Source organism: Chaetura pelagica, unplaced genomic scaffold, assembly GCF_000747805.2.
Source record: "Chaetura pelagica isolate M959 unplaced genomic scaffold, ChaPel_1.0 scaffold137, whole genome shotgun sequence".
Lineage (NCBI taxonomy): Eukaryota > Metazoa > Chordata > Aves > Apodiformes > Apodidae > Chaetura > Chaetura pelagica.
Genome location: NW_009953947.1, coordinates 1,479,736 through 1,500,123, shown reverse-complemented (window position 1 = coordinate 1,500,123; position 20,388 = coordinate 1,479,736). Strand labels below are relative to the sequence as shown.

The following is a 20,388-nucleotide window of genomic DNA, read 5'->3' as shown; positions in this document are numbered from 1 at the left end:
CCTACACGATCAGATAAAGATATCTTAAATTTGCTGGTACTGCCTGAAGATTTCTGAGGCCTTAACTGCAATCAACACAGAGCCTAAGCTAAAAAAGACCATGGAACCAAGAATCTGAAACAACACAAAAGACATCCTTAAAATTACTTCTCATAAACAACTCCACAAATAACTAGATAAATCTACTTCAGAGATTTATTTTTTTAAGGATTAATTTCAAAAATATGTACAGGCAACAGACACAGTCAGAAGATGCAGAAAAAACAAACAAACACGTCTCCATTGGGTCAGCATCTTATGTGTGACGGTGTCAAATCAGAACAGGGTTAGTACAGATCAGTACTGCCATGGGGTACCTTCCAGAGCCTGGCGACCCACTTCTTGGGACTCTGTAAGCTGGAAATTGCATTTGAGAGATGGTAGTAAGTCTCTTCTTGTTTCTTTTAATGAACCTGTCCCATCACACTGCAACTCATTTCTATTCTTGACATATACAACATCCCATGGTAGCCAGTTCTACAATTTAATTGTACAGAGCTTAATTTTTAACTTCTCCATGAAGTACTCCATTAAGTACTTAATTTGTTTTCTTTTACGAAATGCCTGATAATTTTAAACTGAGACTCTGTGCCAATTTTTATGAGGAAGCTGTTTTCCCTTTTATCCATTCATTCTTTTGTAAACCTCTACTGTACCTTCCCTTAATCACCTCTTTGTTAAACTGAAGGCAAAAAATCTCCTCCACAAATCAGGAGATGCAACAGCAGTTTAGCTCTCAAAGATCTTTGTGTTCTGCCTGAGAATCTGTCTTGCTTGGGATGCTGTTACAGCTTCCTTTAAGAAAAGCCTCTGTCATCACTGGCTGCCTTTTCACTTCAGTTTAGGCCACAGAATCAGTGGATGACTTCAGACTGCTCAGGAGGAGTTCTCAAAAGAAGCATCAGAGACTGTTACAGAGGACTCTGTGACACTGCTCCCGAAAAGCTGTTTCGGAATGCACATTTTGTTTTATTTGCATTGCCTACAATATATGAGGAATTAAATGTATGAAAATATACCTCCCAAAGACAGTTTTGGTTAATGCTTAATTTCATTTCCAAATAAAAGTGAAAACTCTAGTTTGCATTCTCTTCATTTACTCTGTTACTTAGGAATGTCCTCTTTACACAAATTCTCTTTTCCAGGTTAAAGGGAAGGCAGAAATAGGAATCCTCTGTACATAATGCATGATGCATGTCCATTCAAGTCAAAAAGACAAATAAAAAGGTTTTTCTTATGCTTTGTTTTAAAATTATAGGCTCCTGGCTACTAACTACTCAAAAGATGCCAAATTTATGTTGAGAAGTTTCTTTCTTAAAGCTTCAGATTCTCTTTCCCGTTTCTCTTCTGTTTTGAGGTTTACTACAGTGAGGTGCTCTTTGAGACCTTTGTGGTTTTCCCTGCAAGGGTAGACATCCCTCTCAAGGCAGGGATCCAGTTGTCAGCACAGTGACAAGCAGAAGAGATAGAGAAAAACATGGGAGTAGAAAAACAGCATGGAAACACTAAAGGCAGAAGTATGAAATTAGGTCTTTTTGAGGAAGATTTAATGAAAACCAAAGAGGCAGAAGGTCTTTGTACACATAAATATGGAGATACAGTGAAATACATAAAAAATTGTTGTATTAAATGTAGTACCTTGAGACCACCTTGACTGCAAGAGCAAAGTTTTCAGAAACAGATGGTATCTGTTACCAGACATAGTTGGAAAAGTTGTGTGCCCCAAAGTACATATATTACCTCTAATTATGTAAGCTGGTCTTGATTCCCAGAGTGCTACCAAATGAACACAAAGCCCTATGTTGGGAAGTCCCTTCTACACATGCAGAGCCACAGAGAGCTTGTGGCAGTGACCTGTATTCCCTTCTCATAACCCAAGCTCTTTCCAGCTGCAGCTGTTCACACCTCTAGTTCTTCTAGCCTGATGCCACTTGTCCACAAAAACTTCTCCAACATCAAGCAATCAGCCTTTGATATATTTTCTCCATTTACTCAGTTTCCTCAGCAGGGTGTTCTTACTGGGGATCTCCTGTAACCAGCTGCCCTTCATGTGGGACTGCACACTGACCACTGAATAACAAATAGGAAAAAACAATCTGGAAATACAAGCCAAGCAAAGTTCAACAGGAACATTAAAAAAAAACCCATCCCAATCCAGATTTTTGTGGAGATGTGATATTTTTGTCTATAGTCACAATTCTGACAGAACTTTGTTTAAATACTTTTATGGCTCACCCTTAAACAAGGAATCCTGGCTTTTGAATACCAGACCTTTTTAACATGACATCTTAATAACAGTAATAAAGTTAGGGTATAATGAACTGCAGAGACTCTAAGCTGCTGGAAACAGTTGAGCAATCTGATCTAGTTAAAGAGGACCCTGGTCACTGCAGGGGGGGTTGGACTAGTTGACCTTTAAAGGTCCCTTCCAATGCAAACCATGATTCTATGATTCTACAAGCTAATTTCAGGCCTTCTCCCCATTGTTCTGTGTAGTTGCTACTATTTAGTTGCTATTTGCAGCTAAGCAGTTATCTGCTTACTTAACATAGCAACTTGGAAGACATAGCTTCTTTATTAGCATCCATTAATACCAGCTAAAATCCAGCTGTATTAAACAACAGCCACTTCTTACAATGCCATCCACAGCACACATGACTTTTTTTTTTTTTATTTAACAACTATGGAATATTGCTACAAACAGCTCTATGAAAGTGTAAAAACTTGAAGACATCAAATATGTCACAAAATACTACTTATAAATATTAAATATGCCATAAATACTGGAAGAACTGCGTGGTAGTGGAAATGAGAATTCAGTGAGGGAGGGAGGTTTAGGAAGAACTGAACTCCAGGTGTCATACTGGTGGTCACTGGCAAAAGCCTTCGGGCTAGAGCTACAAAACTACAGAGACTCTGGACCTGTTTATGTACCCAAACCATTTGCAGCTTTGCACTTCTGGACCCATAATTGCAGCAGACAATTATAACTCTCTTCAAGCCCCTGGTGGAGAGGATCTCTCTTTTTACAGTGAAGCCCTGCAACATGATCCCAGATCATGAACTGGGCCACGGAGTGTTACTGGACCTGAGAATCCACTCTCACCTTACAGAGCTGAGTGCTGGATCTGAATTGCTAAGAGCATATGAATGTCCACAGGTTGGATCTCTGCAAAACAGACATGGATGGAGCACTTTAAGTCAAAGACCTGGAAAGCAGCACTGATCTCCTCTTCCCCCTTCTACAAGTAATAAAAGTCAATATTATTTTACTTAGATTTCTTTCCCTGCATTGCCAAAGCACTGTTTTTCAGACACCTACAGGTTATATCCACACTTGAACTCAAGGGAATCCCACAATCTCAAAAGTGAAGGAAACCTAATGGACTAGAAAGATCTACATGATCCTTGCTTGCAGAACAGCATCACTTGTATCACAGAAGATTTCTATTGTCATTTTCTTCTTGTAATGTTATATGTTGTAATGATTTCTTGAATTCATAGAGGCCCTTTGTTTTGTTTTTACCATAACCATTCATTTTTACTTTGGCTATTTTTTTTTTCTTAATATTTACTCCAGTATGTCATGCTCTGTTTGAGACAGGTAATTAGTTCATTCCTTTAGGGGAAAACCAAAACATGAGCAAATACAATATTTGCACATAATGTTCACACACATTTTGCTTTAAAGCAAAAATAAACAGTCTTTACATCCTCTACATATTAAAACCACAGTGTCTTTTCCCTGTTGAATATACTGTTAGTTGTTTTAGATTTATGGCATTATTATACCATAGTTTAATAGTGTTTCTTACCAACCCAGGGATAAAGCTTAGCTATGCTAAGTAAATAATATTCACTACAGTAAGGAAGAAAATGCTGTTCTGGTTAAAGCAGTGGACTAAGATTAATAAGGTCTTAAATTCCAAATGTTGTCACAGTTCTCCTATGTGACATTGGAAAAGATGTATCTTCATGTCCTGCCTTTAACTCCCTTCTATAAAAGAGAAAACTAAGAACTATAAAACTATTTGGCAGCACAACATTCTGGCCCTGTGCTGTATCACTGCCTAGCAGAACCAAGCAGTAATTTTGATTAGGTCTCATCTGGCATACTATAATAATTAATAAATAATAGTAATCTATGCCTTCATGAATAAAAACAACTGGATGACGACCAAGGGGCTCCACTGCATAACTCAAAAAAACTGAGTTAAAGGAGTGTCATATTAATGCTAAGAAATGCAAAAAGCATGAGTATGAGCCCAAGGAAAAGGGAAGGCAGCGCCAAGAATCACCTACCACAAATGCTGAGAATTTCAGTCAGGTCACTACGACATCTGTATCTCTTCCCACTAACTGCTGACAGGCAGGCTTTGCCATGCAACAAAAGAGTGACTGCACAGCTGAGGAGCATATGTACACATGGGTGCTCTCAGGCAACCATCACCCCAGCTCCATCAAACCCTGAGGACCCACCAACACCTCCAGGGCAGCAGCAGCAATTCGACTTGGCACTTCTGTGTGCGCTGGTGGCCTTGACCTGTGATGCATGGCAGTGCTTAGTGTCTCCTCCACATCCTGCAGCATTGCTTTGTGGTTTCTACTAAAACTGACACACTCAGTCCTGAGATAGGTAAGAAACAGTATGAAATGAGTACAAAATGTTTTTTTCCAAATACAGCAATCATTTGTAGGTGGAGTCTGTAGTAGTAGTGGAGTCTGTAGTAGTCTGTAGAATCAGTGTGTGGTGTGGTTGGTTTTGATTTTAATGTAAAAGGAAGAAAACTATGCAAATAAAATTAGTCTTGTATAAAATCCTAGGCATGTTTTGCACCTGTTTTCTACTCCATAAAATGGTAGATAAAAGACTGTAGATGTTTTCAAAATTAATGTTTGCTTATGGATTTAAATTTCCAGGCTACATAAAAGATGGTACATCTGCTGTGGAGGGAAAAGGTCTGATAGCCATTTTTATTTCTTTTCTATGCAATTTATTAGTCTCACACAATCTGGGAGGAGAAAAGACTGTAAAGGATTTGAGTGCCACAAATTATATTTGTTAAGCAATCTTTCAAAAGTGCTTAGATACTCACAAGAGTTCACAAAGGCTTCAGAAAATATAATAACAGTCCAAAGTATTAAAAGGAACAAAGAGAGCTAGCAGTGGCATGTATACAATTAATTAATTGCTCTACACTTTCTTTTTTTCTCTTCCTTTTAGCAGAATCTCCAGCAGTAGCCAGGATGAGCACAGTAATTAATCTTTTTTATCATCTAAGATCAGCATGATTACTGGGCACACCTTTTAAGATGAAATCTAGTCTGACATCCAGCTCTTAATTATTCATGACCGTGACTAAAGATTATTAAAAAAAGAAAAAAAAATGCTTGTGCAATTCATTTTTGCAAAATTACATTCAGTAAAGGAAGAAAAGCCAAAGACCATCTGCAAGACTTTAGTCATTACATGCTCTCCATAAATCAGTTCAAAACTGGGAAGGAACTAGAAGTTAGATCTGAAAGTACTCAAGGGACTACTGAAGAAACAAAACTCGTCAGATGTTGCTTCTAGACAAGCAGAAGATAGTAAACATCTCTCTTACGGATTCATTGTGGAAACTGAGAGGCTAAAATGAAACCATTTGGGATTGCACTTAACTGAAATACATTTGACATAACCCTACATTTTAACGAGTCATTTTGAAAGTCTGGTATTTTGACTGGCCATCGGGAAATCTCATGAGTGAATCACAAGTAAATAGCTTTTTTAATATGCTCACTGAAAAACATACTCAAATTCTGAAGTACTAGTTGTTTCATTTATTTGGATGATTTTATCATTTATTTTGACAATTGTAAATTATTTTTCAATATTAATATGAAGAAAGCTATCATACAGAATGTTAGATGACAAGTTTTCTAAGATGAGAAGATCTAGGTCATGGCAACCTCAGCTATCACTTTTTTTCCAGTGCTTAAGGAGTGGAGCTCAATGAAATTTCAAACTACTTCCGTTTAAAACCAGTGGCTTGTGAGAAGACATTCAACAACTGTTAAATAACTCCCACAGTCATCTCTAATGTTTCCTCAAGGAATACAATTTTTTTAAATGTTAAATAAGAAGTCAGCAAGCCAGGTTCATGCAAAACAACTAAAATGTGAGCTGCTTAAGACTACTCTAAGAGGTATTACCTTAGTTTTTTCTGATTTACTTGTCACAGTACAATAATGCAGCTTATAATTTAAAGCAATAAAAGTGAAACAGAAAACTGAGAGCTTGATTCTGCAACTCATTCATGTGATTTAAATGGAATGGCTTGCAAGGATCAGCATGTGGAAAAGATTTCCAGGCCTGGGTAAGCTCTCTGGGTAAATACCTCACTAAACTTTATCATGGTACCTAGAGATTGGTCAATGCCAAAACTGTGCAGCATGTATTTATTGAATTTATTAATTTTTTTGGTGAATTTATTAATTTACATTTTACTAGAAACGGATGGTCAAATCACTAGTTTTCAATAAACTCACTTTTACATTAGGACTATCTTAGTAAAAATATATATCTGAATTTGAATGCAGCATTGACTTCCCACCCTGTACTCATAGTTCCCCGCTCTTCAACTGCTGTGCTCATTTCTATCAATTAAATACATTTAAAAAAAAAATAAATCCTGCCACCTCACAAATCTTACAGAGTTCTCCACAACTGAAAATACCCTAAGGAAAATGAAACTAAAAATAAAATAAAAAAAACCCACAAAAACAGAGCAAAAGCACACACAAACCACTACCTCACCTTTTTAATAAAGTGGTAATAAGACTCAATGAAAACTACAGTTATAATACCAAGCCAAAATTAGAACTTGCTACTCTGACAAAGTAACACCAAATTAGTTTTCCAGACAGCTCAGAGGATTTGTACAATATCAGACACAAAATGTAAGAATAGAAAAATAGACTGTTTTTTGTTAAAAACAATGCATACAAAATTATTTGGCTTCTCGTAATGCCATCTTTTGAATAAGTATTAATAACAGTATCAGACACTATGATACAAGTCCTAGCAAAAATGATTGTGAATGTAGGTGAAGCTAAGGTTACAGAATGGATCTCTAGGTATGAGGAAACATTTTCAGGAAACCATTCTTAGCAGTGGTATTAAGGGGTATTCTGCTTTGGTACAGTGATAAGCTTTCCCATGCACCTAGAATACTTATGGAAGTATTTGTACTTCAACAGTGCAAAAATGCCCTACTTAGAATTAGAAACCCACTGCAATAGGAAATAAGTGTACGAAGTGAAAGATATTAGGCTGGTAAAATGTACATTTTGTTGTAAATCACATCTTTAACCTCATTAAAAGAAATGAGAGCAGGAAAAGCAGAGGAAAACAACTAATGAAGCTATAGTTCTGCAGTTAACACTTCTACAGTGCACTGTAGTTATTACAAGCACACGATAATTTGAAACAAATTAGGGCACCATAATCATATACTTTGATTTAGAAGGCATGAATGTGTAACTGATTGGTTGATAGAGCCAAGAAATACATGCAGCAAGCCGATGTGAAAAACAAGAATGTACATGAGTACAAAAAAGCTTCATGTTGACTGTGTTGGTTCTGTGACAGAATAAGAACAAGGACAACCCTACCTGTCTCCTTTTGAATTTATCAGCCATTCTCCCCTGCTCTCTGATAGCCACTTGGCCTCTAGTTCATGGTCTCTGGTTTAATTCAAGCAGCTGCCTTCACAGTCAACAGAATAAATCAGAGTGCACATTCATCCATCTATGAAGACAGTTCATTCTGTTCCCTCTGCTTGGAAAAATGTTTAGATTACTGCATAAGGAAACTAAGTGAATTGTTGACAATGGATCTGGGAGCACACAGCCAATGTTGAGATCTAGTAAGTCAAGGCTATGACAGAAGCATCTCCCCAGCATACTTCAGAGAGTCACTGTTGCTCTTTCAAGTTGCTCATGCAGTTGCTGTACACCACCCAGTGGGAAGACAAGTGCCTTTTGCATTTACTAGTGAAATAACAGAACAAAGAAAGGGGCAAAGTAAGTACTGCATTTAAGCTGCATTTAGCTTAAATTATCTTAAATTTAATCACCATTAAAAAAAAATATCTTATTTATTCACATAGATATGTGAATACATAGATATGTATTCACATAGATATGTGAATTTCCTCATTTTAAAAGTTGCCACTTTTACAAAGTATTTTATCTTAATCATTTGTGTTGCTCAGGTTAAACTCACAGATGATTTCTACCTCCACAAAAATCCACTCAGGAAACATTTCCCATTTTGAGAGAAGATTAAAAAAATCACACATTTTCAAATGGCATTTTCTCATTGCTCAAAACTGTTAGTAGTCATTGCTGGAAGTTTATTCATAATACCTTATGAAAATCTTACAAAACTTAAGGTGACAGATTGGTTCATATGTGTTCACTTAAATTAGCCTTTCTTTTGACTGATAACTGATTTCTAACCTTCAATCCTTATTATCATAGCCTAAGACAATGTTTTCTGTTTTCATTACAGATGTACTGAATGCTTGATATGAAATAACAAAATTAAAATCTGTTAAAAAAGATTTCAGTGAATCAAGCCTGAATTTGTGCTATATATTCTTTTATCTGTCTCAGAAAAATTGAGAGACCAGGATTTTCTTTAAGACTTCATCAGGTAGAAATACACTGCAGGGAGTAAACTACTATAGCTGTATTTCTGCAGATTTCATAATACTTTGACATAATGTTTTTCCTGAAATTAAAATACAGTAGCCTATTATTTTATTGAATTTTATATGAAACCAATATTTCTTTTTCTACTTAGTTTATGTTTTGACCATGGAGAACCAGTCCACTGTCCAGGTGCTCCCTTCTGTCTGCCAGCACATGGCCTGGTAGGCCCATGTAGGAGCTGCACAGACCAGCCAGCCACAAAAGGCACTCTACAGTGAGCCTTTGGACACCCCAAAAATTATCCTCAGTCTTCTCAAGACTTTCTCAACAGTAAACTACTACTACTCATCTTTTCCCTTCTCTGTTCTTTCAGTAGCTTCATGTGCTTCTCTGTGCCTGGGGACAATTGCTGAGCACTGCCATCTCCAGCCACAGCAAGCCCCCTCCCTGCCAAATGCACATTCAGTATTTCCATTTGGTTTTGAGCCTGAGAATTCAGCTGAGTAGTTCTGTCTGTGCCATCAAAAGATTTCACCGAAGTAAAGAAGTGGAAAAAGGAGGTGGAGATTTGGACAAGTGGGTTCTGCGACAAAAAAGGTGAAGACAAAATAGAGAGGTAGGGAAAAATTGTTAAATTAGTGTTTTAGCTTTCTAAGAGTACTGTTTTCATGCAATAATCAGAAAAATGAAAGGATATTTTGTCTATGTAAGCAAACATGATCATACAAGGTTATAAACATGCCTGGGCTAAGAAACCCTCCTAATTAGTTAATGTAATAAAAAGGAGAAAGACTAATCTATGCAAATTAAAACACTCCGCAGAGCTTTTGTAATATCTAAAGCTGCTTAGTCAGGCTTCCGAATGACAAGACACATTCTATGGTTGACACACAAAGCAGCATACCTGGGAACTGGCTGTTGGGAGCTAAATGCTACCTGCAGGATTTGGTAGCTTTGCTGCAGCAAGGTGCAGAAGCCTTAAAGGCATTTTCTGGTAACATGCTTGGTCCCTGCCAGCAGTCCTAGCAAACACACGTTAAGAGTCTATGTTATGAAAACTATGTGGGTTTTTTCACTTCTGGTTTTAGACTACAGAGCTGCAACCAGGGCAGGATTTGGGGTCTTCAAGACTGAACATATGATTAGTTCAGTAAAACTTACTAATTTTAAAGGCATCATTGAATAAGATAGATACAATCAATTTTGAAGAATGGCTAAATACTGGAAAGTCTAAAAGAACATCAAGCAAATGCTATTAAGTATTCCACTGTGGATGATAAACAACTGCTCTGGTTAAGAAGGTCAAATACCCTCCCATCTATTCAGGCAATCATTCCTGAGGTGTTATTCTGTTTTGTCATATTTTTAGGATTATTGCTAATAGTAAAAAAGTAACTGGCAGAGTCTGGGAATTAGGAATGCATAGATGCTAACAGAAGAAAGTAACAAAGTTAAACAGAACCACCCGGATTTGACATAACAAAAATTATCAGGACAGTTTGAGCAGCAGGGTATGTGGACCTTCTAGACCCTAAGGCTTTGTGAGTACGTGATGTCTTCATCAAAATGAAATCCTACTAATTTTCTCTTACTTAAACTTACTAAACATTCTTTTTCAGATCACATTGGTTTTGAGTAGCTTAGGGAAGAACAAAGGAAAGAAACAAAAACCGCCACAACTCACAAAAACTTTTAAGCTTACAGTACAAATAAACCTGGAGTGGAGATGTAACACGTTCTACATTGTTTTCCCACGATAACAATACTTTCAATTATCTGTGAAGTAAAGCTGTTATACTTGATGACAGACCCTTCTTAAATTGTTAGCTAAATCAATCCACTACAGTTTGCACATTGCAAGTTAGAACAGTGTTTAGCTTCCTTTGGAACAGAGCGATATACTGATTTATAAATATCTTCTTTTATTTGGCCAAATATAACCTAAGGTATTCAAAACTGTACAGACAAGCACATGCTTAATTAATAGCAGTTACTAAAGCAGATTACATATTAATAGCTACTTTTGGAAGGAACAGGACTTAATCTGACTCTGAAAGTGAACACTTAAATGTTCAATGATTAAACAGTAAGTTAACTGCTATACCAAACATTGCTTTAAAAGGTTAATTTACCTCTGCAGAAGCAATCTTCTTGACGGTCATTTAGAAAAGTAAACTAAAGAAATAATATCTGAGCTAGAAGTATTAAGTTGCTCTTTGTGAATGGGAAACAGTTATTTGAGAATTTCTGATTCCAGTGAAAAGAATAATTTCTTTTTTGAAACCATTTCTCCCAATACACAATTTCTATTTAATGAGCAAGCTGTAACCAGCAGAGCTCCTTGTAATAATTATTTGAAAAACACATTTCTGGCTATTTCATTAATAGAGAAAACAAACCCTGTGGGACATGAGCACTGATTTAATACCAAAGAGATGCATCTTGAATGGCACAATATTTTGGAGTTGTATTGCCAGAGGTGTGTGTAATGAGCTGTACCCAGAAGTCTGAAAGTAGAAAAAAGTTAGAGCAAACATCATGACATAAAATGTTGTGAGGTGAAGGTGTTAGTTGTATCTTCCAAGTGGTTTTAAAAGATCACATTTATGATGTCTAATACCCCCACAATAATTTCCTCTGAAAATACCAGGGACAAAGCAACAAATGTACAGACACCATCTATAAACTATCAGTTAGAAACGCTGTTCCTTGTAACGCACCTATTGCTAGCGTAGATTAGTAGAAAAAGTCACAGGATCTGCAGCCTCTGAGCTCCTAGAACACGTCCTTTCAAGGACATGTTGTAAAAACTACTATCTCCACTGGCTCAGTGAAAGGTGGAGGAGAAGCCACAGCTAGCCAAGCTGCTCTTCCCCTGGATGTCATTTCCCCATTCCTCTCTGTCTCCGCTGGTAAGTGCAGTATCAGCCCTTTTTGTTCTTCCTGATATTAACACCTCTCCTGCTAATTGCCTTTGCAGTATCTCCTCTTGCCTTTGCTGTGCCTCATTTAGGCAGGTAATTTCTCTTTGGCAGGCAGGTGGAACAGCCTGTCAGCGATAGGAGAAGATAAAGCTGGTATCTCTAGAGCTGTCAAGGTTTAGCCACCGGCTTGAGCCAAATTTGCATGAGGCTTTAGGAAGCCTGTTCAAGACTGAAGAGATATCTCAATTTTATTTGTCTTGCATATTTACAGCTAGACCAGCAAAGAAGAGAAAAAAAAAAAGTCAGGAAGGGGGCAAGTTCTGTCTGGATGAGATTATGAACAGTGGAGTAACAATGTTGGTGGGAAATATAAACTATTCCATTGAGTAGATTCTAAATGTTGCAGAACTTCAACACACTGCATGATAAGAAAGACAAACTCGAATATAAACGAAAGTGAAGTGATACATGTAAGGGAAACAAAATGTGCAGAGTTGTTGGCTCTGAAATAGTAATCACCACTGAGGAAGCTATCTTGAGGCTAGGATTTCAGATAAAGAAACCAAACACATACATCAACTGCTAAGAAGCAGTGAGGGAATACAGAGCCAATCAGGTACAGTCACTCAAACTGAAATAAAGAAAAATAGGATATATTACATAAAAGGACAAAGACTGTATAGACTAGGACTTTTGAACCTGGAAAAAATAAAACTGGAGTGGGACAGGAAAGAAATCTAAGAAATCCAGAACGATGTGGAACAAGTGCATAGGTAATGCTTGTTTGCTGCCTTCCTATATAAGGAAAAAGAGGCACCAAAAGATGGTATCACATGACAGATTTGAACAGAAGATATTTCTCTACACATCTTGCTGTTAGGCTATGTTATTCTTTCCCATTCAACATGCAATGCTTGTCCCAGGTCACAAAATGAATGGAAAAGTTTATGGAAGAAAAAAACATTGACAGCTATTGAATATCAAGTAATCTGCTGCAATTTAAGAAATCTGTGAGTTGTGATGTGCTGGAAGCTGTAAAAGAATTCTACAGAAGTATCACTACCTGACTGTCCTACCCTCAGACGCCTTCTTAAACATCTGTGGCAGCCACCACTGAGTACAGGGTCAGATCTTACATCTGAGCTTTGTACAGCCAAAATCAGGTTACTCAGGTAGCAATGACCTACTTGTGTTCCTTGTTCAACACATGTGGCAATTGAGTCTCTTTTTAGAATACAGCAAGACTGGGGAAGAACTTGCACTGAAAAGAATAAGGAGGGTTTCTGCAATTGGAAAACTGAAGAACTGAATCTGGAATTAGAGGAGACTTACATGGACATATGAACCAAACCTAAAATCACCATGGGAGCCAGGCAACACTGTCCAGTGCAAGACACTTGACAAGATAAAAACCCTACTGAACAAAATGAATTGCAAACCTGCAGTTACAAAGGTTTGGTTACTGACTGTTCTCTCAGCAGAATATTTAATAGCTGTCCACAAATGAGGTTTTCTATCCAACAATCCTTGTTTATTTATGGCGAATTGATTCAACTACCTGCCAACTTCTTTTCCATGGATGAGTGTTGCGTCATCTTACTTGGGTGCACAGGCTGGACATGCCTGTAATTAATTGATAACAGCTCAGCAGAGCACACTGCATCTAGCTTGGGGCATGGAGTGGTCTCAGACCTTTAACTGTATGGCCTGCAGTTTATAAAAAGAAAAAAAAAAAAAGCAAAAAAAACCCCCAAAAAGCCCCCAAACAAAAAAACCCCACTATTTTACCCATTTAAGCTCTTGATCTGTCCTTGCTTTCTGCCTCATTCCTGCCTCTTTGGGCCTCCCCTGTCCATATGCTCTAGCATGGAAGCAGAGAGCTGCAGAGCTGCCAGATCCTGGGGAATAAGGACTCTGAGACTCACACATTCCCTCTCCTCCCATGCTCTGCCAGGGCCCAGAGGACAGCCCTGGGACTTGCCAGCACCTGTGCCCACCATATTCCACGGGCAAATGTTTAAAGCAGGCTGCAACACAACTGTCACTCATAACCAAGCTAGGAGAGCATGCACAGGGCTTGCCCTGCCAGCTCATCCATCTGGCTGTGAGCACTGGAAACCTGCGTGAACAACCCTGGGGACTGTGTCCTCCACTGCGGCAGTGCTGCCATGGAGTCTCCAAGCATGGATGTTGGGGGTGAAATGCTTCCATCAAGCCAGAGGCTGGAAAAAAAAGAAACAAAACCAAGCCAACCAAACCCCAATCAGATCACTTCTTGATTACCTGTGCTTAATTCTGACCTTTGCATTAAATACCATGAGCTAGAGATAACGCAGCTAAAGGTTTGAGAGTCATTGTTTGTAGTGCAGTAACACACCCTGGGATCCAGAGAAAATCAAGCCTCTCAATTTTGCACAGGGAAGGGAAGGGAAGGGAAGGGAAGGGAAGGGAAGGGAAGGGAAGGGAAGGGAAGGGAAGGGAAGGGAAGGGAAGGGAAGGGAAGGGAAGGGAAGGGAAGGGAAGGGAAGGGAAGGGAAGGGAAGGGAAGGGAAGGGAAGGGAAGGGAAGGGAAGGGAAGGGAAGGGAAGGGAAGGGAAGGGAAGGGAAGGGAAGGGAAGGGAAGGGAAGGGAAGGGAAGGGAAGGGAAGGGAAGGGAAGGGAAGGGAAGGGAAGGGAAGGGAAGGGAAGGGAAGGGAAGGGAAGGGAAGGGAAGGGAAGGGAAGGGAAGGGAAGGGAAGGGAAGGGAAGGGAAGGGAAGGGAAGGGAAACGACCACAGGAGAAGCACGAGATGAGAGATGACCCGGGAAATGAAAGAAATAGCTAACAAACATAGTTTTAAATACATATGCAATTAAGCTAAACAGCTCATAAAGGGATGTGAAACAGTTTTGTAATGGACAAAAGCTAATACTGAAAGAGTTGCTTTATACTGGCCCATGGATGTGCAATTAACAAAATAAAAGACAAAACTGAATCTGAGCTGAGAAGCTATCTTCACAGCTTTCGTCAATTGGAAATAATTGCCTGAGGGAAATTGTGGAAACTCTACAAATTCTGAGTTATTTCAAAAACTACAGGGGTTGTAATGTCAGAAAGAGCATTTTAAGAGGAATTTTCACCCACAAATACCTAACAGACCATTTTCATGAATTGCTTTTAGCCTTTTGCTTATCAAAACTCAAAATTGCTGAGGCTGTCCAAGAAGATACTTTTTGTGGTGCCTTCCCTGAAAGCAACAACTTTTGTAAGGTTAAGTGATATTAGTGTCACCAAGTTAACCCATTATTTGAGAAAAAACTTACATACAATGTTCAACATTTCTTAAGGATCAACCACCAAAGACACCAGTTCACCCCAACTCTGGATTTTAGCTTCTTATTGCTTTAATTGTCTCTGTAGCCTCTTAAAGTTCATTTTCATTTTATTTCAAATGTTACATATAGTTTTTCCTTCATCTTTCTGTTGCTCTTTCATTTATATTTTTCCATTATTCCCTCGGTGTTCAGTGTTACTTTCTCTGTTCCTGTCACATACTGTTCCACTTTGTATTTTTTAACCATTGTTGTCAAACAGGCATGACCAGAATCCACCTTTTAGTTTCTCTGCTGTTTTTTCTCCATTTGCCTTTTCTTTTTTCAGTAATTCTCCAGTCTTCACGGTTCCCATTAGCATTTTTCTTTAAATGCAATATTTGCATTTGGTTATGCAATATCATAGTTCAAACAATTTTACAGACACACTGCTCCTTATGGCTGTCCTTTCTTGTAGCTTCTGTTCAGAGAGTACACACATTTTGTTCAATTTTGTTTAAATGCCACAAGGACAGAACTAGGAATAGTTTTGTCATTTTAAGACTCCAGAAAGACGACTGAAAGGGAATAAAACGTTTCAGTATGAAATAAGATAACTTTTTAACTGTCACGTGTCAGAAACAAAAAATGAATAAAAATATTCTAAAAATAGGCTTAGAGGTCAGCTAGCAAGGATATTGTTTTTTAAGAACTGGTTATCTTTTCATTTCTAGCAAAAGCAGGTAAGTCATGAACAGAAGACATTTTCCCCTCACCCATTGCATCTTTCCACTACATACAGTTTTTATTTTTGTCTTGACTGGAGATGCATTGATAGAAAAACCCATACTTCTTCAAAAAGCACTTTCTTTCTCTAAACATTTTGGTCATTAATCCTCCATAAGCAGAGGATCCAGAGGTGTCACACTCAGGTGTTCAGCAGTCATTGCAGGTACCTGAGAATTTAATCCAGATGACAAACAAAAACCATAGTCCACTTTTTTGGAGTTTTTTGTATTTGTTTGGGTTTTTTTACCCGAGAATGGGATCAACCCATTTCTGGCTGTTTTGGAGCATGTAAATGATATTAAAAATGCTTGTAACAGAGGGAGGTTAGAACATAATCATTAGAACTAGAATCAGAGGAAATGCCTCAAGTTGCTCTGGGGAAGATTTAGATTAGATATTGAGAAAAATTTCTTTACTGAAAAGAGTGGTCAAGCACTGGAACAGGCTGCCCAGGGAAGTGGTGGGGTCACCATCCCTGGAGGTGTTAATAAAACCTGCAGACATGGCATTTCAAGACATGGTTTAGTTGGCATGGTGGTGTTGGGTTGATGGTTTGACTTAGTGATCTTAGAGGTCTTTTTCAAACTGTAATGATTCTATGATCAACAGAACACAAAATTTCTCTCCTTGGCACATGGAGCAACTCTTCCTCTTTCAATGGCTTAATTTGCATCAGCACAGAGAGATGAAGGTTTGGTGGCCCTGGCTGGATGCAAGAGGCAGCCAGGAGTTGGACTCTGTGCCACAATGCCATCCTTCAGCTGCTGCACCCTCGTCCTTCACTCAGGTTACATTTGCACACTTGGACACTACTTCAGACTTCTCATTTAATTTCTCTGCTCAGGATGAAGATGAGAGGAGAGGCTGCTGGTTCCTCTTTCTTTCAAATGCTCAACAGCCTATCTCTGCTCAGCCAGAACAGCACAAACAATGCAACTTTAAAAATCATAGCACATTATAAATACTTTATGCATACAGAGATAGTGAAAAATAATAGCATCCTAAAGAAAATGAGATATAAGTAAATGAGGAAAGAACATAGTTCCTCCTCAAAAGAAAAGAGAGGAAAACAAGAATCTATGGGATTTTCACACACTGACTTTCAGTCTCCTTTCTATGCCATTCTCAGCATAACAGGGACAGGCATAATATTTCTGTACACCCAGGTAGGTTTACTTAGATGCTGTTCTTTAAAGGGCTCTTCATTTAAATAAGAAACTAGCCTCAGGCAAGTGCCTCATAAGCAACACATTCTAATAGATGCTCAGCCCTAAATTTTAGGTCATAAAATTAAGTAGCTGTCGAAACAGATTAACCAACTGTCATGCAGAAAAGAAATACATACACAGTGGCACTGTGAAGACAAATTACTAAACAAATTTGATGCCTAGATAACTCTCAATTTTTAATTAAATTATTTATTCAGTTCAGTGCCTTTATTTAAATAGCAAATATCAGGTTCTACTTTTTTAGCACTTGCTGCAAATAATAAATTAAATATATTTTGAGTAAAACACCTTCTCCAGCACAGCCAAAGGTAGATACCGAAAGGGTAGGTAGCAAAAAAACAAACAAACCATAAGGGTTTCAGTGCATGGAATAAAAATAGGCAACTGCTATGACATTATTTAAAAGATCTAACCACTTATAACAGGCTTCTATGATGGAGTGACTATATCTGAGGACAATGGAAAAGCATTGGATGTCATCTGTCTGGACTTCTGTAAGCCTTTGACACAGTCCCTCAAAACCTGCTTCTCTATAAATTGGAGAGTTATGGATTTCATGGGTGGACTGTTCAGTGGATGAGGAATTATTTGGAGGATCATTAAGAAGATACTGGTCAATGGCTCAATGTCCAGAAGGAGATCAGTGACAAGTGGTGTCCCTCAGGGTTCTATAGTGGGACCAGTACTGTTTAATATCTACATCAACGATACAGAGAGTTGGATTGAGTGCATCAGCACATCTGCAGACAACACCAAGCTGAGTGGTGGGGTAGACATGCCTGAGGGATGGGGATGCAATCCAGAGGGACCTGGATAAGCTTGAGAAGTGGACCTATAGGAACCTCGTGAGCTTCATCAAAGCCAAGTGTAAGGTCCTGCACTTGGGCCAGGGCAGCCCCTGGTATCAATACAGGATGAAGTGATGGAAAGCAGATCTGTTGAGAAGGCCTTGGGGATGCTGGTGGATGAAAAGCTGGACATAAGCTGCAATGTGTGCACACAGCCCAGAAAGCCAACTGTGTCCTGGGCTGCATCAAAAGAAATGTGGCCAGCAGGTCAAGGGAGGTGATTCTCCTCCTCTAGTCTGCTCTCACAAGACCCAACATGCAGTATTGTGTCCAGCTCTGGAGTCCTTGGCACAGGAAAGACATTGAGCTGTTGGAGAAGGTCCACAAAAGGGCCACAAAAATGACCAGAGACCTGGAGCACCCCTCCTATGAAGAAAGGCTGAGAGAGCTGGGGTTGTTCAGCCTGGAGAAAAGGCTCCAGAGAGACTTTGTTGCAGCCTTTCAATACTTAAAGGTGGCGCATGAGAAACATGGAGACAGATTTTCAGTTGCAACAGGACCAGGGGTAATGGTTTTAAACTGAGAGTATATTTACACTGAATATAAAGAAGACATTTTTTTACCATGAGGGTGGTGAAACAGTGGAACAGGTTGCCCAGAGGGGTGGTAGATGCCCCATCACTGGAAATATTAAAGATTAGGTTGGACGAGACTCTGAGCAACCTGATCTAGTTGAAGATACTGCTGCTTACTGCAGGGGGGTTGGACTAAATGTCCTTTAAAGGTTCTTTCCAACCTGAACCACTCTATGATTCTACAATTTTTTTCTGTTGTCTTTGCCCACTGTACCTAATAAGCAGCAGCCATTAGAGCATGGCAGAGATGACAGCAAAACATTTGCCTGCTATAACGCCAGGAACTAAGTGGTCCTGAGCTGTGACACAGGTGTTGGAACACCTACATGTATGCGACAGGAATTTTTCATTCAACACTCTCTATATGCTACAGTGTTGTGTGATAATTACATCTTGCTCCATTCTTGATGGATTTGCAGGGCAACACTGAATTAGATGTCTGGGTTTTCTTACTCAGAACAGCAGAAGAAAAGATGTCACTTGTGTTCAGTGAAGCTAGGGACTTAGTATGTAACATTTTTGCAGACATCAAAGCTGGGTAAAATTAAGAACTAAAGCCTTTAAATAGAGCTTCTAAGGCTCTAAAAGACCTAATAATGGTTGTCTTATTTTTTAAAAAACAAAACTCTTCAGAAAATGCATTCAAAGTGTTCAGGAAAATCAGATGATAGGATGTGTTTTTACAAAGGAATAAAATTATCTTAATTGCCTATTTAGTTTCAAAACCAGACTAAGATGATCTAAGGCAACATATGTCTGTGATCATAAGGCAGACACCACCATCACCACCATTCCTCTGGCCCCTACTTACAAAATGCTGATCCTCTCCTCCATATCTGTGCCCCAAATTGTACATTTCTGTCATTTATGCAAGAAGAATCACCTATTCATCTTATGTCCAGCAGGTTTCATGACCTTTCCTTCTGAATTTCTGGTAAATTGGAAGTGGCTAGATGATGCTGGAGCTGGAAGTGTCATTGATTCCATCCTGATAAATGCACTCAAAGTGCAAGAGAAACTGGGGGAGGCTGTACTGCTTTGTACATGGACTTACCAACCCTCTATATTATCAAGGAAATATCTGCTGCAAAAGCTCCCATGCTTAATATCTTCAGTATGAGAGCATTATGATGTATTCTGAAAATGTGTTCCAGGTTGAGATTAACAGCAGTCCCAGAATAATGTGATTTTTTGTTGCCCACTGTGTACCTCAGTCTAATGAAACAGAAATCAATATTGAAATCCAATAAAATTACTCTAGGTAGCAATATATGACTGATTGGTCTGTGCTTATTTAACTGTATATTTGAGCTGTGTCTACATTTAAAAGAACAGAGGCAGAACTGGGAAAGGATTTATTCCTTTCTGTTTTGCTGAACTAGGGAAATCACTGAAGGTTAATACAATTAGATGATGGATAAAGTTCTTGATTGATGGGACTGCAGTGACACTGAAAAATCTGGTCCTCTTTCTATTAAGAGATATTTCTGCATCCAATGCAATTAAGGGAGGTACAGATGTGACTATGGTAGTAGCTGCAAGAAGAAGAACTGGCTTCACACATCTGTAAGCCACTACAAAAGACATTTGAATTGAGACAAATACTGGTAGAGAGGTCATTTCTTCTTACTATGAAGAAGAGGGACTCAAGGGATAGCATTCAGAGACTGAGTCAGAGCTGTGAAATCCAGGAATGTTCCTGAGGTGGCATTTCCCTGTGAATTTCCTCCCTGTTGAAAGGAATTGATAGGCATGGGGGATGGGACAGTGCAGTCTGCAGCAACCAGGGCACATGTGGAATGAACCTCTCTGCAGGCTCTGCCCTAGATGTTGTGGGCACACCATTTTAAGAACATTTATAGACAATAAACAGATAAAAGGTGCCTTTTGGCTTGAATTTATTACATGAGCTGTAAGTAAAATAAATATTTTTTAAAATACACTTCCTTTTTTTTTTTTTTTTTTTTTTTTTTTTTTTTCTTTTAAAAATTCA

The 20,388-nt window shown here is 38.6% G+C and overlaps 1 protein-coding gene across 2 annotated transcripts in view; it reads right to left on the bottom strand.

Moving 5' to 3' along the window:
* The window catches only part of MAGI2 (membrane associated guanylate kinase, WW and PDZ domain containing 2), a 746,179-nt gene that overhangs the window by 596,846 nt on the left and 128,945 nt on the right, over window positions 1–20,388 (bottom strand). The window lies entirely within an intron of this gene.